Source organism: Vidua chalybeata, chromosome Z (genome assembly GCF_026979565.1).
Source record: "Vidua chalybeata isolate OUT-0048 chromosome Z, bVidCha1 merged haplotype, whole genome shotgun sequence".
Classification (NCBI taxonomy): domain Eukaryota; kingdom Metazoa; phylum Chordata; class Aves; order Passeriformes; family Viduidae; genus Vidua; species Vidua chalybeata.
Window position 1 is genome coordinate 71,968,761 of NC_071570.1, and position 17,252 is coordinate 71,986,012.

At 38.1% G+C, this 17,252-nt stretch overlaps 1 protein-coding gene and 1 long non-coding RNA gene across 3 annotated transcripts in view; one reads left to right on the forward strand and one right to left on the reverse strand.

The window, feature by feature from the left end:
- The window catches only part of APC (APC regulator of WNT signaling pathway), an 87,647-nt gene that overhangs the window by 6,151 nt on the left and 64,244 nt on the right, over positions 1 to 17,252 (forward strand). The window lies entirely within an intron of this gene.
- On the reverse strand, positions 3,106 to 15,896 carry LOC128782523 (uncharacterized). Of its 2 annotated transcripts, XR_008428829.1 has the most exons (4): positions 15,805 to 15,896; positions 11,739 to 11,802; positions 4,548 to 4,648; positions 3,106 to 3,798 (listed from the first exon to the last, which is right to left on the reverse strand). It is a non-coding gene; the product is annotated as an uncharacterized LOC128782523 (long non-coding RNA). The 2 variants fall into 2 exon arrangements; XR_008428828.1 differs by lacking the exons at positions 3,106 to 3,798; positions 4,548 to 4,648 and having other exon boundaries at positions 11,595 to 11,802.

Consider the following 17,252-nt stretch of genomic DNA (forward strand, 5'->3'; position numbering starts at 1 on the left):
TAGGACAAGAGAAAACAGGTTACACCAGGGGAGGCTTAGGTTGGTACCAAGGAAAAATTCTTCACCAAAAGGGTTGTCAAGCATTGGAGCAGGGGAAGTTATGGAATATCACAAAGTGGAAGAAAAAGTTATCATTTCCAAGTACCCGGAGGTAGTTAAAAGACTTATAGTTGTGGCACATAGGGGCATGGTTTAGTGAGTGATGGCTTGGCAGTGTTATTGGTGTTGATGATCTTCAGGGTCTTTTCCAACCTAAATGATTCTTTAATCCTAAAAATGGCAAATGAATGCCTGAGTAAGCATGTCAGGTTAGAACTTTTGGCTGTCATTGTACATGCTGAAGTGGATTCCTGCTCCTTATTTTGGTTTGTCTTCTAATGTCTGAATTGTTTGGTTTTGGGGTTTGTGATTTTAGTATGTATTGTTTTGTAACTGTTTTTGGGAATATGGAAAGGTAAGAGTGTGAATAAAAATATAATATATACTGGATACAGAAATAAGAAGTGAGGTTCCAACACAGAGGTGAAAATAAAAAGTACTGTAACATTAAATGTATCCATATAACTTCAGTGAATATTACCCATCAGTGTCTTGAAAGACTTTTTTTGTGCTAAAGTTGTGTGAATATCTTTGGTCAAAGACTTCATGTTCAGATATATACAGAATGGATCTGTATTCCATGTTGCTGCTTGTGTTATGCTTGGAGAAACAGAATAAACTTCAGAGTGATAGGAGCAAAGTGTTACTACATCAAAATTATTATAAGGAATTTGTCTAATGTACTTGTTATACGTCATGTGGGTTTATGTTGGAATAATTTCATGGAAATTCCAGTGTGTTACTAGAAGTGAAGAAACACAGCATGTAGTGTGCAGAGATCTTTATTGTGACAAGTGTTTATTGCTTTTGGGTTTTATAGTTAATAGCTTTTTCATAAGTAGTTTTGTAATAAATTTGTGTCCTTCTCAGTTGGGATAGAGTTGCAAACTCCTTCCTTCTCTACAATTCATTACACAAGTCATTATAAAGATGGTTTTCTTGATTGCTGTAGGTAGTTGTTTCTCAGTGTGCATAGAAAGCTCTTGCTTGAAACTGATCTCTGTTCTCAGAAATTATTCATTTGCCAAGTAGCAGAGTTTGATGAAAGTAATACTGTTTTTCATGTGACTCCTTGGTTTCTCTTAATTGCAATTTAAAACTACGAAAAAGCTAGTGCTGCAGAGAAAGGTAAAATTGAGGTGAGTTTATAGCTAGACCTCCATTTCAGTGTTTTTGTCTGCAGGTAGGAGAAGGGGAAGGTTTAGTTATTGCTGGCAGCACAGACCTGAAGATCAAGTTTACACAGTCTGTTAAAAAGCAGTCATATATGCTATTACAAGAGAACTGCCTATCAAAATAACTTTTTTTCACAGATATGCAGGCTCTTTGTTATGCAAAAGGGTAATATTTTTTTCACAGATAGTGTGTACAAACTACTTGTATTCTGAACATACATTTAGGAAAGTCTTGTTGTGTAGTTAACATTAATTAACCTTTGGCTATGTTTGGGAGCATATGCAGGATGGAATGGGAAGGAAACCTACCATGTTGATTCCTATTTTGGGACATTGGAATTTAGTCGCTTGGAGAGTACACTGGATTAGTTTGTAATTTTTTTAGAAGTGTTTTTTTGTTTCAGACATGTTATTGAAATGAACTCTCCAACCAGTTTGTTAGGTTAGGAAGTCAACATTGCTCAGTTTGCTGAGTGCATGGGGATAGCTCTGCCCAACATCCACACCCACTGTCAGATCTTTTTGCTACACATTGTAGCAAACAAAGAAATTAATGTTCATTGTCTATAAATAAGGTAATTCTCTTCTTTAATTAGTGTTCTATCTTCTATTGGTTATTGCTTTCTTGCTTCTCATCCTAATTAGCCCACATTTTCACTGTTGTTTTTTTTTTTTTTTTGTCTTTATCCCAGATAGAGAAGGTTTCAATGTAATTGCTGACTTTTCTTTGTTACTTCCTTATTTCAGAGTTCTGCAAAATGTCCTTGTGGTCCATAAATTCTGAAACTCTATGTCCAGTTTCAGCAATAGGTCTCTCTCCTAGGCTTTGTTAACCTCCTCCTAGGTCTGAAATCACTGTAGCTTATCTGGGTTGATTGGAATTGGTTTAGAAGAGTTTCAGTAATTTTCCCAAACTCTGTTCCCACAACAGCAGGCTATGACAAACCTTGCTAAGTGCTGGCTACAGTGATAGATGACAGACTAGAAATTTACACTTCTTAGGATTTAAACAATTAAAATTAAATTTGGTAATTTTGATTATTAAATTTGGTAATTACTGTTTTGGTAATTGAAACAATAAATGAGAAAAGTTAATTAAAACAATTAATTAGAAAAGTTATTTGGAAAGTTATATCATTAACTAAGCACTATATGGTACAAAACTATGCATTAGTTATGGACAGGGATCAAACACTTCTGTGTGAACAACATTTTCTCCCACTGCTACATAGACTTTTTTAAAAAATATAACTTTGTTTGGAAACCAACTTAGTAACAGGATTGTCCTGTAATTCGCTAGCTATAGGAAAAGTGTTTTGTGATGCTGTGGTATAAGAATTTGAGAAAATGTGTTCATGTTCTATAAGAAGCAGTCATGCTGCTTGTCCCTCATAGATGATCAAGGTTTCTTCTACTGGTGTGATGTAGCAACAGCTTTTATTTTCATTTTCATTCTAATGGAAACATTGAAATATTCAGTTATCACTGATAATTGAAATATTTTAAGTGCTTCTTTATTAAAAAAAGAAAAAAGTGGAGTAAAAATTGCCTATTTTCTTTGATGCAGTTTAGTATTGCAATCCATTCCTTGCCTTCTTGAACTATCTGTGAAGAGGTTGTTGAGTAGTGCAATATTTTTTGAGTGCAGTGGTGTTGATTGTAATTTCAGTCATCAAGAGTTACCTCCATTGCTTTTGTAAGTCTAACATACTTTGGAACAGGCTAAGTTTTATCAGACTATGAAACAAGACATTTATTTTGGAAATGGAGTGAAGTAGTTTGATCAAACAAGCTCTTAGTTTTATTAAGTTGCATTTTGTGTATACAGTGTCAGAATAAAAATACTGAGTTCCTCAGCTGTTCCTCTTGGACACAGGTCATAGTAGCGCTGTCTTTGTAGTTCTAAATTCAGAAGCAAGTTTTGCAAATAACTTCCGCTTTGTCTCAAGTCGCTGACATCTTAGTGTCGTACTGCTACTGTCCATCTTGGTTAGTGCTGCTCAGATTTCATGTGTCTTTTCCATGGTTACTCGTTTCCAAAACACCATCCTAATATTTTATGTGTATTTTATGTGTTTTGAAAATACACATTTGAAAGTATTTTTTTTGTGTGTGTTGCAGTCTTTTGGTAATCATATTGATCTGGATGGTTGGTCATGTTGGTCTTTACTATTCAAAAAAATGTAAGCTTGTTCTCTGGACCAGAAATTTGATATGCCTTCATTCTTTTTCATGCAATTAAGTAATGAATTCTAGTGCCCAACACTTTGAAACATTGTCAGAAGTCTACTTACTGTCTTTTAAGGGTCCAAGTGGGTGACCTTTGCACTCCTCCTGCCTATTTATAGTAAAAAATACTTTTCCTGTAGCTGATGTAGTTCCTGGTTTGAAATGTTGGTATTCTGTAGCAACTTGCTTATTTCAGTGAAAATGCTAGCCATCTTACCATTTTGCTGTTCAGTTAAAGCTTCAAGTACATAAGTAGAGATTTCATTTTCATGACAAAGAAAAATCAGCTTTCATTCTGAAAGAAAAGTTTGGACTTTCAGGCCTGTGCCAGTACCTTTCCAGTGCCCCTAATGCTTGCCCAAAGGAAAGAGTGTCTCTTATTGTCATGTTTAGAGGTTCTTTGAGTGAAAAATTCCCATTTATGATGGGCAAAGTATAGGCCATAAAGGGATAAGTAGCTGTGCTGCTTCTACTATAGTAGAAGAAGCAATACTAGACCAAAGTAGTCTTGAACTGCTCAATACTTTTTAAAATATTTTTTCCTTTTTGTTTTTTTTTTCTTTTTTTTGGGGGTGAGTTTGGGGTTTTTTGTTGTGTCTTTTAAAATTCAGCTGTGTTGTGGAGGGAGAGATACAGGTATTTGAGTTAGACATTCTACAAAGAAAACGCTGTATATGCTTTGAATAATGGGATTTCTGGAATTAAATGCCTGCCTCTTCTCACTGAGATTGTTTCCAAAGTCTGTATTTTTTGCTCAGAAAGATCTACATTTAAGATCTCTATTCTTTCTAAGCTGTTCCCCGCACAATTTGCAATCCAAGGGCTCAAGTAGTCTCCTTGATTACTCTGTATTAGTCATGAAAGACTTGGATGTGGAATGAAGTTGGGGTAAAGTTGTTGGCTATCAGCAGGTGGTGTACAACAAAAATAACTGCTGTGTAGCACCTGCTATACACCAGGATCTAGACCAATTAAAAAAAACCAAAAAAAACAAAAACAACAACAACAACAAAAAAAAAGCTGATTATGTTACAATTTACTTACTTCTGTCACCAAAAATGTATTTGTCAGCAGTTTCGGAGGAAAAGCTTTGATGCTATAATTGTCACCTGTCATTGCTGAGGAGATAGTGTCAGCAGGTAGTGCTGAAATACATGAGATTCCAAGGTTAGCAAATCCAATATATGATTGTATATCCTTCCACACAGTTGCTTTTTAAAACAAAGTTAAACTGCTTTTTACAAATAATTTTTTAGTATACTAAAGAATTTATTTATAGACTTTATAAATACCAGAATTAAAGACAACTGAATACTTCCCAATTTCTTCATATATTTGTTTCTTTAATAATTCTTGGTACCAGTCTTCCTTCCTCTCTGTATTCCAGCAGAATTACTGTATTAGGGTTTTGTTCCACAGTATTCAAATTGTTCAACTACAAGCATTTCATTGTATAGGACTCTAATTTTAGCCCATTGTAGTGGAGCAGTGACTCTGTTTCCTCAAAAGCGAGGAAAAAACCTTTCAGAATGCATGCAAATGATTTCTAGCATTTGCTCTAGCATTTTTCTACATTTTGTTTTGTTATTTCAGTGAAAACTACAGGTTTAAATTAGAAATAAGAGATGAAAATGGGCATTGTGATTTTTCTTTCATTCCAAATATAGCTTATTTGTTTATATGTATTGTTATATATATTAATAACTTTTTAGAAATCCAATGTACTGAACGTGTCTTAGAGGAGAAATGACAACATAATGATACTTAATTCACATGTATAAGTGTCTAAATATGTTCAGAATGAGCTCTAGAAAGTGTTAAGAGCATTGCATAGCTTGGAATCAATTAAACAGTTTAAAATAAATCAATCTCTTTTCTTTTTTTCCCTTTTTTTCACTTGAGTGTCACTGACATTTCATACAGGGTATCAAAAAGCACAAAGTATGCCTGAGTACCAATTCGTATACATATATGGTTATTATATTTTTGTCCTAGAACATCTTTGTTAATTTAACATGTGTACACTGTAAATATATAGCCTTGCATTTGTTTAGATTCATTCCACTGTTGTGTTAATGCATGCCAGTGCAATAAAGTAGCCAGAATATTATGAGGCTTCTTTTTAGTTAATATAAGACTAATGGGATGTTTGAATTGGCATGGAATTAGGTCTCTGACAAAAGCTTTAGTTACCAGTCCAAGTGATGGCTTGCTAATTAAATGTCTAAATGTCATTAAGACTTTGAGAACTAGACTTGATTCATAAAGCTTTTTCCAAAAAAAATGTTTCAAGTGCTGGAAGCTGAAAAGAATTAATTGAATGGAGAAAGAGAACTTGTCTTCCTCTAAAACCAGTGGATTTGTGTATTGCTTTGTTTTCCATGAAAGAGTAGTTGTCCATACATGACTGTCTTTATACTGTTCCAAATCACTCTCTCAATTTTACTTGTGAGCAAGATTTCCAGGTCTTTTTTTTTCCTTTTTTTTTTTCCTTTTTTTTTTTCCCCACAAGTGAAATAGTGCCCAGAGTCATGTAAAGCTACTGAAGAGTCCATGTGACAGTCTGGTATGCATGCAGCAAGGAAGACTTGAAACTAGTTGTAGTGACAAAGCCTGGTTGTAATTCACTGTTCTCTAATTTAGAAGTCTCAGGTGGTTTAGAATATTTTAACTTGTTCCAAAAATACTGGAAGATGTGTCTACCTTCAAGGTATAGTGCTGCTGTGGCTGTTTTATTTTTGCTCTCTGCCAATATATTAAATCTTGTCTTAAAAGTCAACTACTCTGAGTATGGGTGGCTTTGGAAAGTACTTATCTGCTACTTCCTTAGCCAGTGTCTGTCGTTTGAAAATTTTTTGACTAGTGACGTAGAAGTGATGGAGTTCTTTAGAGTGCCAAGTAACTGTTTATGTGGGCAGTTTACCACCTGGTTCACTGAAGAAGAACTGTCTATTTTATTCAGTCTGCGTTCTTCTAAGTTTACTGTACCATTTCTGAACCTGGATGGATAATGCTTTCCATCATTCTTGCCTCTGTTCTGAGTTTTCTAAGTTCTAAATATAATTATATTGCTTCTGTTCTCTAGAAGCCTCATAAGCTTCAGAACTGCTTTATGTTGTAGAAATCTCAAATCCTTAAAAGGCACAGATTTTGTGCTAAAGCAATTCTGCTGTTCAAAGCCTGCCGTGTAGAACAGTATTGGGCAATAAGGTTGTCATGAGCCTCACTAACAGCACTTGGCAGCATTTGCTCTTCAGGGAAGGAAGGGCAAAAACCAGTAAATAGGAGAACACCAGGGAAAGTGTCAGCCTGGTGTAGACTAGAAAGCCCCTGCTCTTGTAGCTCACTCAGTGAAGTCACGCTGTGACTCCAACCTTTCCTGGAAGTGCTTGGACATTGTAGAGTGGCTGTGTGCTGTCACAGGCGCTGTCCCACCCTTCTGTGTGGTGGGTGCACATCTGGGCATACAGGGCCAGTTCTGGTTGAGTCAGTCATCAGGTGACTTTAGTCACACCTGTGTGTGATAATGTGATGAATGAGTGCCATGAGTGAATGTTGTACAAAATTCCCACGAATTTCGTCTGGTCACAAGATGGGGCAAAAAAAAAAATCAAGTAAAGCAGAAAAAAAAAAGAAGTGACAACAGCTCATTCGTAGTCTTGAATAAGAAAATTTCAATTACTGCCTATTGTGTTTCTGAAGAATGACTTTTGTTTTCTGTTGAGTGACAGAAGGGACTTTGTCAATGGCATGAGATCTCTCCTATTGTTTCTTCCTTGTTAGGACAAGTATTACCTACTGTGAAGATTTCTGCCTTTCTCTTGCCACCTGGGGTAATTAGCTTACAAAATTAACTCCTTCATTGTTGTGGGAAATACTTAAAATTTTTGAGCTCTCAGTTTACCTTAATTTTCAGGCATTAACAAGACTACTCTGTTTGGATTTTTTCTTTGTGTAGAAAGAATGTGTTATGTTTGTTTGCCAGAGTTTTCTTGGGATTGCTCAGTTTACTTGAGTTTGCAAGGCAAACTTTAAACTTGAATAGTTTGGGTTTTAACATTAAAATGTTACAAATTTCTCTAGCAAGGGATTCTGTACTTGATTAGAAATAAATATATTTATAAAGACTAATGGATCTATGAAATGCAAATCCATGCTGAGAAGGACTGTTTGTGTCAAATATGACTAAGGGCTGGTGTTCTAGCTAACTTGCACTGGAGAGTTTTTAAAATTCAGTCTTTGCATTTAAGATTGAAATATTTGGATTATGTATTAGGAGAAAAAGTGGTCTTCTAGTACACTTAGTGATGGAGAGCTTTTATAAGGATTGTTGTGATTAATTAAAATTTTCCCTTCCCATGACTATAGGGATTAAAATCTAAGATGCAAAGCGCAGCAGTAATGTAATTTTAAATTGTTACATCTTAACCTGTTTCTGCAGAGTTGCAACATTATGTTCTTTAATCATGCATTTCTATTACGGGTTCTAAGATTTAGTGCATGCAGTTTAAATAGTTTGGTTGAGTAGCTTGTGACCTTGGATTCAAGCTGGGAAAAGAAGCTGGCATTGAAATACATATTCTATCTAGATCAAGAAATTCCTCCCTTCTCAGTTTTTGACAGACTTAAATGTGTTTTTTCTGCTCTTTTAGTCCACTGACGCTTTATTTGCTCTGGGCATGGATATCAGTCCTTTTCTTCAACTGGTTTTTCCCAGTACTGTACTGAAGCAACTTGGGTAGTAGTAAATTTTCAGTAATAGCTGTCTCAGATGCTGGTTTTTTTACTTTGAAGATGCATGGTATTTCCAAGATGGCCCAAATGGCAGTTTTGTGTGACTCCTAAAAATGTGGATCACAGAGCACTGTTGTAGAGCTTGGTACTGGAAGCAGCTTGTCTAGAAATACAATGAATATTTCAAATTTGTATTCCTTTTCTACTCTGCAGGTAGATTAATTTTTAAAAAGTATTCATGCTGCTTGAATACTGGGCAGAGCAGCTTGAATTTTTATCCCCTGTTGGCTAGTCAGTAAGCTGGATCTTCATTATTATGAGAATAAAATATTGTTGATTTCTCAGACTTTTATAAAAACACTTCTCTCTCCATTGAAAGGAAAAAAAGTTTTTTCCCCTTCACTAGTGTTACTGAAATTAATATTTAAAGATGTCATTCATTCAAAACCCCAACAGAAAAATGTAACTCCTAGCACCCACACCAGCCACACATATTTTGAATTGAGGCTGTGTATTTTTAACTTTCAATAAACTGACTAAATGGTGTGCCAAATGAGGAGGGGAAGAAATTAGTATGCCACCATTGCCTAGAGGCTTGTGTAAGAGAAATTCCCTAAGGGAGTGAGACCCAAATCATCCAATGACACATTTTTATGGTGAATAAATAAGCTGAAGAGAATAAGAATGCTTCCAAAACAAAAGCTAACCCAAAAATATGACATGAATCATTATTTGCAATGATTAATATGGCAGTGAGCAGAAAAACTACATATTGGCCAGGTGTCTTGGAGGGTTGTGCTACCTAAGAGCACAAGTCCATTCTTGTCCTGGTTTTCAGCTGAGATAGTTAATTTTTTTCCTTCCGCGGGAGTGCTACCTCCCACAACAGCTCATCTTTGCATGCACAGAAATCAATTAATGGTGAAGTTCTGTATTGGTCCTGAGAAATTAACTGGGGGATTTTCTTTCTTAACCTTACCAAGCAATCAGCTCAGTCTTGGTGGTGTGAGACTTATTATAATTTTTCCAAGACATTATGAGTATATGCACACTGCAAGGAATTAAATTCTGAATTAACTGAGTTGTAAACTTCCATGTATTTCAGTCCTGAAGTGGATCCCAGCACTGTTCAGTGTGACCCTTACATTAGAGGCTGTAGAACAGTAAAAGTTGGTATTTTTTGAAATACCTTGTCTCAACTTGTGGGCTTAATTCCTACTGAACTTTTGTGATTTGATTAACTGCAGCAATGTTGAGAAATTCATTTCCAGTTTGTCTGATCTGTGCTGATGGATCTCTTTAAACTTGTGACACTTAAAAATATTTTCAGTATACAATGATAAAAAACAGCCTACTTTTTTCTAAACCAGCTAAGTTGCACTCCTAAAGCCATACAGTATAAATCTTCCTTGACAAGCCATTTTTATTTGTGGTCTTTCTTCAAACTCCCCAGTAATTACTTTTATGTACTGAAATGTGGAATTTTTTTATATATCTTTGAGTATGATATATGTGTCCTCAGATTTCTTGCCAGCACTTTATCGTGTAAATGATAGTTTTTCTAGATTGATTTGATACAGTTGTCCTGTTGTACCTAAGAGCCTCTAAGGCTTGAGCCTTAATCTTAAGTGTTCGAAATATTTTAATTATGGTGAGAGAACTCACAGCCATGACTTAGCAAGATCTTTGTGTTTCTAGATCTAGTCAAAGCCTTTCTTAATGTGGTGGGTTTTATGAAACTTGTGTCTAGCGGGAACTTTTTTAATCTTAGTAGACTTGAAGAATGGTCACGGTTAATGTATGTTTCTTGGAAAAGGTCGTTGCTTGCAGGATTCCACAAAAATTAACTTTCCCTCCTTTTCAATACCGTTGGCAAAAAACGTATTGATGACCTTTAGCTAAATAGATGACCTTCAGCTAACTGATTTATTACTACTAAAATGTCAGAATGCTTACAAGAAATCAGCTCTTGCATTAAGAACATCTGGTTCAAACTGAACAAAGGGAGGACTGAAAAGAAGATTGTGAAGAAAAAGGTAAATAATCCACTGATAGAGCTTCGATTTGTCAGAGTGGTGTAGAATTCTGGGATACTCTTGGTCACTATAAAGCTTACATGTAGCCATGTAGCATCCATCTTTTAGCAGAGACCTCTGTCAACCACAGTGTAACAAAAAACTGAGTTTAACCATCCACTTGACACGCAGTCATCCATGTGTCATGTGAGTACTGTGCCTTCTTATGGTTAATGTACGAAGAATCTGCAAAATAGTGCTTTATCTTGTAACCCAGGCCACTGCAAGTGTTCCAAGTGTGCACTCAGTGCAGATCTGCCATCAGACAGATCCAGAGTCTGACACTTCCCCAGAAACATGGGAAAATATGCTGGTTTTTATCTTTCTTTAAATGTATTTTTCTAGTCTGTGGCCCCAGTGGAGAAAAGAGAAAAAGTATGTATTACTGAAAAAAAGTCCTCTAGGAATAACCTTCCATCTGAAAAATAATCACCAGAGAATCCCTGAGGTATCCCGACTGAGGGCTTTTATATTGAAGATGTTTGGCCTTCAATACCGTTAACAGACTACTGAAACAGAATTAGTGATGGGCTAAAAGGTGCAATTACAAGTTTTCAAATTCATTGGATAAGCAGTTGGAATGAGTGGGTTGGCACATACCAACACAGTCTGGTCAGTGGGCTAAGCTACACTTGAAAGTCAGCTCTTTATCTGACCACTGTGAACTCACTTTCTGCACATTACAGACAAGATTCCTAGGTCACATCTGTAAAATCAGCTTCCAAATTTCTTCAAAGGTTGAGCCATTTAGTGGATTGAATAAGCACCATCCATGAAGCAAGAAGTGAAAATTACAGGATGCAGATACAGTAAACTACCTAACAAGCCTGAAAGAGCTACAGCAGAGGAAATGAAGTGATATAATGCCAGGATAGTGTGATGTTCTTAATTAGTGGAGGAGGAAATCATAGGAAATGTGACACAAAGTTGTGTCAGGTGGTGCTTATTATGTAGCTGAGATAGAAGAGTGGATGATGAAATACACTGGATTAATGGTTTTCTAAACAAATTCTTCATTATTGCTTTACTGTTTTTAGAAAATGTGACTAGTATTGCAGGCTGGGCTCTGGCTCCACACTAGAGCTAACAGATGTGAGGAAGCAGTATTTCTCCTTGATTTTTTAATTTTTTTTTTTTTTATTTAAAGCAAGAAAGCTTCATGCAGATGGAAAAACTTAGTGAGAGGGAATAAAGTATGAGTGGGAGATGCCCCAGAGAGCAGACTACTTCTGGACAAAAGTAAGGAATTGGCAAACAGTAGAGAGCATTAAATAGTAAAGGATTTAAAAAGCAAGTAATGTATTTCTGTACCTCTGACTTAGTTACAAAATAACTAAACAGCATGCATTTTTCTGCTTTTCTCATTTAGGTTATGGTACATGTCTGTGGGGTAGTTAATTGGCCCCACAGACGAGTAAGGACAGACCTTGTCATTGCTTCATTGCTTATGGAAAAGTCTTCTCAAGTTCAGGAACTGGTAGCACAGCTTCCTGGACAGGGAAAAAAAAAAAAAAAAAAGTGGAATTTAGTACATTAGTATAGTAGAAAATCTTTTCTCAGTACAGAAAATTCTTGGTTTTGTAGGATTACTGCATGCATTCTGGATGATGCATTGGGAACAATAATAGAGTTATTTTCTTCATTCTTTCTTCATCTGCATGAGAAAGGCAATCCTTTAGGTTCTTGATCCTCAAGAAAAGTTTTTCTGATGACCTTTCTAATGCTTATAGTTGGAAGTTTCTATAGTTGGGGAAATAATATGCAACATATATGATAGAATTATGATGGAGAAAGCAGGGCTACAGCTCTTAATGGCCAGAACAGTGATAGTAATGCCAGTGGGATCAAGCTATGAGTTTTCTCAAGTGTGTATATGCAAATTTTCACTGGTCCTGGTCACATGGTAAGGACAGACCTCAGAGGAAACCTGGTCTTCATGTGGTCGTGAGAGATGTGAATGTACTTTCACAGTACTAAAGAAAATAAGGAACAAAGAGAATGTTCAGCTTCACTGATGGTTTTTTTTTTCCCCATGTAAAGTTGAAAGGCACAAGACAACCTTTGGTTACAGCAGCTGCTAAAATTTGTCATTGAGTCCTGTATTGAGATGAAACTTTTGTCTATGTAAAATAGATGTGAAATGTCTTCAGTTTATTTTGTTAATGAAATCTGCAAAGTACCATCTTTTTAAAAGTGCAGTCTAATATAAGCCAATGCCTAAGTCTCGCATTAGAAAATTCTGAAGGCAAGTTCTCAGCAGCATTACTGTTTCACATTTGCAAGTAATGCCAAAATAGTTCCTGGCACCAGAGAGAGAACTTAGTTCATTACCCATCGCTCCCTGCCCAGGGTTTCTGAGGTAGGTGGTTCTGTGCATGTTCAATGACTAATAATGAAATATCAATCATTTTAAATATATTAGATAGTGAAAAGTTTCTAGGAAGAAGAGTATTGCTGCAGAGGGTGAAGTTGCAAACGTTGAGAGAATTATCCTATTTATGAGCCAGCTATCTAAAACCAGAAAATCTCTTGCATTTTCTGTTGTAGTAGTCATGATTTTATGCGGCAAATAGATACTTTGGGGGATGGACCTTATGTTTTCAAAAATTTAGACCTTAATCTTCTCAGAGATTCTAATTAGCACTACTTAGTAGTGGGTTGTAACAGTTAATGACAGTTTCATTTGGTCTCAATATTTTTATAAATGCAATAGGAAACATGTACCATATAGGTTGCATCAAAAATTGCCTAAAAAATACTGCCAATTCCATTTCTGGACCCAAATTCTCATCTGACTGTTTGAGAATGCTGGGCTAAGTAGGCTGTAGGGATCTTGTCCAAAATCACAGAAGTAATTTGAAACTGAACAAGTATCTTTAGATACTAAAATTTTCTATCCTTTGGATTTGATAGCTTACATGGATTCATGCAGAGAATTGACTCTTCTGATAGATTTAAAAGAGTGGGTTTATGTAATATCTTGCAGGTATTGCTAAGTATGTCTTGGTAATGGTTTCTTTCAAAGAATGAAAAAGTCATCTTGTTCCATCTGCCAGATAGAAAATAACTAGCCAAAAATAAGCTTAGTCTAAAGACCTTTTCCTATAAAATTCATTTCTTTTTTCCTGAGAGCCTGACCTTTTTTTTTTTTTTTTTTTCTCAAACAGTCTTTTGTTGGTATCAGTTTTATTAAGAAAATCCAGTACTGGACATCGAAAGCAGTTTTGAGGGAATATATTCACCTGTATAGCAGTGGTTTGACACCACTGAAAGATGCAATATGGGAAGGGTCAAAGCATGCTGTTTATTAAACTGAATTTGACTTAATATTGGATTTTGTTGCAGAGGCAAGTACATGTGACACAGACACAGACCATAAGCTGCCATGTTTATAAATCATAATAGAATGGGCATTACCATGAGGGAGGAAGGGAAGGGTTTTTCCCACCCACTCAGCTGTCATCTTGGCAGAAAGCATTCAAGAATTTGTGTTTCTGCTTGTTCTGCAAATAAATGTGGGACTTCAGGCTACAGAGCAGTGAATTTGCTCAGATTGTGACTCCCAGACTCAAAAAGGATTAACCAGTACCAGCAGTAGCAAAAATCGTTTCACGTAGTGGGAACTACAGTTCGTTTTTCAGATTAAAAATGAAAATGCAGAAAATACAGTATGGTGTGTGTAAATAAATACATTATGTAGCCTTCCATCTTTAGTACACATGGTTTGGGTTCTCAAAACTTAGTTTTTCACTTTTAAGTGTGGAATTTAGTTTTAAAGTACACAGTATTTCAGTTTATTTGGTTCTCTGGTGTCATCTCTGCACACGTAGTCGTTCCAGGCTGTTTGGCACTTGTTACTTCTGAACACTTGCCACTCTTCAGATTTAAAACTATTACAGGAGCATCCTGATTTGGGGTTAAGCTGTAACTCCTATTGCAACAATTTGCTAACTGATAACTCAGGTGTTGAGTGGTGTCTGTATTTATTTGAATGTACCCTTACACTAACATAAAGAATTTTAGGATGGAGAGAGCTTCACAATAACAACTGGGAGCATTTTGGTGTGCTTTTCTGAGGGGTGGAGCAGTGGTGTATATCACTAAGATATCAAGTAAGATGGCTTTAGGTCTAATGACTAGGTTCTAAAATTTGATCTGTTAAGAGTACTGTGACAATTTGTTACAGCTGAGGGAGGATGAACTTGGTTGCTGTGAAATGAAATCAAGTGGATGATAAACCACCATAAACCATATGATGTCAACAATTACTGTAATTTATAGAAACTTTATACCAAAAAAATCATAAAGCCTAGAACACTCTTGACTAATGGCCCACTTAACTTTGGCTTAAAGTGTTTTACCGTAACAGCTGAAGTGACAGTACCTCTGCAGTTAGCCTGAGTGGTGAAGTTAGACAGAATTTTGTGCAAAACTATCCTGAAGGTAGCAAATGACGTGTCACCATCTTCTTAATCATGAAGATGTTTGATAAAAGGTTATCTAGTAAAGGGCATCTTTTCTGAGTGTGGATTGTTGCCTTCTCTGATTGGAAAAAGGACATGTGAGGAAACAGCTCAAATGAAATTAGTAGCATTTAAGTAATGTGTGGTGCAATTGCTCACATGCATGCACAGGCCCGCAGTGCCTTTAATTTAATTTCATCCCAACCATGAGGTCCTACATATTTGCTTGTCTCATGCAAATAAAAAAGATTATTATAAGCAGAATGAAGGATTATAAGAAGGCATATCAGGACATATGTTTTTAATGAGTTACCTATCCTCATGTCCCCTTGTATAAGCGTATAACTCCATAATTAATGTAACATACCACAGGGAAGGGTACTGTTCTGCTCTAGACGAGGAACCACTGTGCCTTTTCAGAAGTCTTTTATCATGCCCTATTTTGTTGAGGTGGGTCACACTGCCCATAGAGCTATTCTTGAATCATTCTAGGGGATTTAAAAGGTTTAATATTGTGCTGTTTCTGCAAAGCTGACTTTTATATCAAAACTTTTAAAAATATTCCTATAGTACCTGTTATATGGATAATTGTTTTTAAAGTGAAAAACAAACACAGCTGAAATATGGCTTAAATTCTCCTGTGTCTTGGAGTTCAGTAGTGTGCTTCTGTGAGGTTTTAAGTCATCCTCGTGAACACGTTATTACATCCTTACCTTGGAGAGAGATAATTTCTGAAAGGAGATTATAAAATAGTTTCAGAAATTGATTTCTTTCATAAATTCATTTGTCTTTTAGATTTTTTTTTCCAAGTGGTACTTATTGTTCTTATTTAACATCGCTTAAATGTTAAATATATTTGATTTGTTATTCAGTAACAACTTTATATCTGAAAAGCACATGAAAACAATGTTTTGCTGAACCGCAGAGAAATCTGAGATACCCTTGAAGGACACACTTCCTGCTTCCTTTTTAATAAGCAATGTCTCAATTTATTTCTAGGTGAGCTGTACCAGCTTTAATGCTACTTACTACACGCAGAACCTCGTTTCATTTCTACATGAAAAACGTAAAACGTTCTCCGCGGGCAGGCGGGTGGAGAGCGGCCGGGAGCGGCTTTGCGCGGCGCGGGCTCGGCGTGCGGCGCTCGGGCAGCGCCGGGGCCGCGCGCGGAGCTCCGCCCGGGGCGGGGCGGGGCGGGGGCGGCCGCGCGCGCCATTGGCCGCGCCACACGTGACCCGCGGGGCCGCGCCGTGCGCGCGGCGCAGGCACGGCCGGTGGCGCGGGCGGGGCCGGGCGCTGGCGCGGGGATGGAGGCGCGGCGGCCGCGGCCATGGGGTGAGTGCGGCGGCGGCGGCGGCGGCTTCCCGCGCGGGCGAGGCTCGCCGCGCCCGGGACGGGCAGGGGTGGGGGGGGGGGGGGGGGGAGGAAGCGCTTTCGCGGGATAAAGAAAAAAACAACACCCCCCCTCCCCCTCCCCCCGGAAAACGAAAAAGAAGAACCAAAAAAACGGGGGGTGCGAAGAGGAGCTTTCTGGCGGCAAGGAGGGGAGCCCCGCAGTCGCGGGGACAGGCGGGCGGGCACGGCGGGGAGCCGCCACGGGCGAGACCGAGCGCAGTGCGCCGCGCCGGCCGGAGGCACAAAGCCCTGCGGAGCCCCTGCGCGGGCTCGGGGGCTGGGAGGAGCGGGAGGAGGAAGAGGAGCGGCGGCGGCCGCGGGTCTCGGTGCGGGCAGAGCCATGGAGGTGCCCCATGCGGGGCGGCGAGGCGCTGCCCGCGGGTGGCACCGGCCCGGCTTTGTTAGGGACGGGCGGCGGCGGCGCCTCCGCTGCCGCAGCGCGGGGGACGCGCGGGTGGGCGGCCGGCGGGAGCGCTCGGGGGGCAGCGCTGCGCCCTCGGCGCGCCCTGGGATCCGCTGACTTCTCACAGATTTATTTAACGTCACAAAGAGGTGCTTGGGTCCACGACTTAACCTGAATGCTGTGGGAAATCTTAATAAATTATGTATGAAGCGGTGGGTCCTTTCTTCCCCTTTGTCAGATACGCAGCTTTTATGCTAGTAATTAGGTCATTGCTAGCAGAGCGCTCCTTGCTTTTGCAAAAATATGTGGCGATTTTTGGAGGACACATATGCTGCCAGATCATTTCATCCTATTCGGGTTTCGTGTCAAGATACGGTATTCTTCCTATCGACTCACATGGAAGACCTTGTCTGTGAGCTGTAAGGGGCATTTTTCGTTTGATAGGATTTTCTTCAGAGGACCAGTAGGGCCCGGTTTTGACTTGATTTGGAGAGTCATACCCTGAAAAATGCCTTTTAAAGGCGTAGCAAGAAACACACAGCTTCTTAGTGTGCCTAGAAGTATTTTCAGTAAATTTCAGTGCATACGTGAATTGCACGATATAGATCTGTTTCCGTTTTTAAGTACTTCTTCCACCCTTTGCTGTTTGTTCTGTTGAAAATGTTTCTTTATTTTTTTC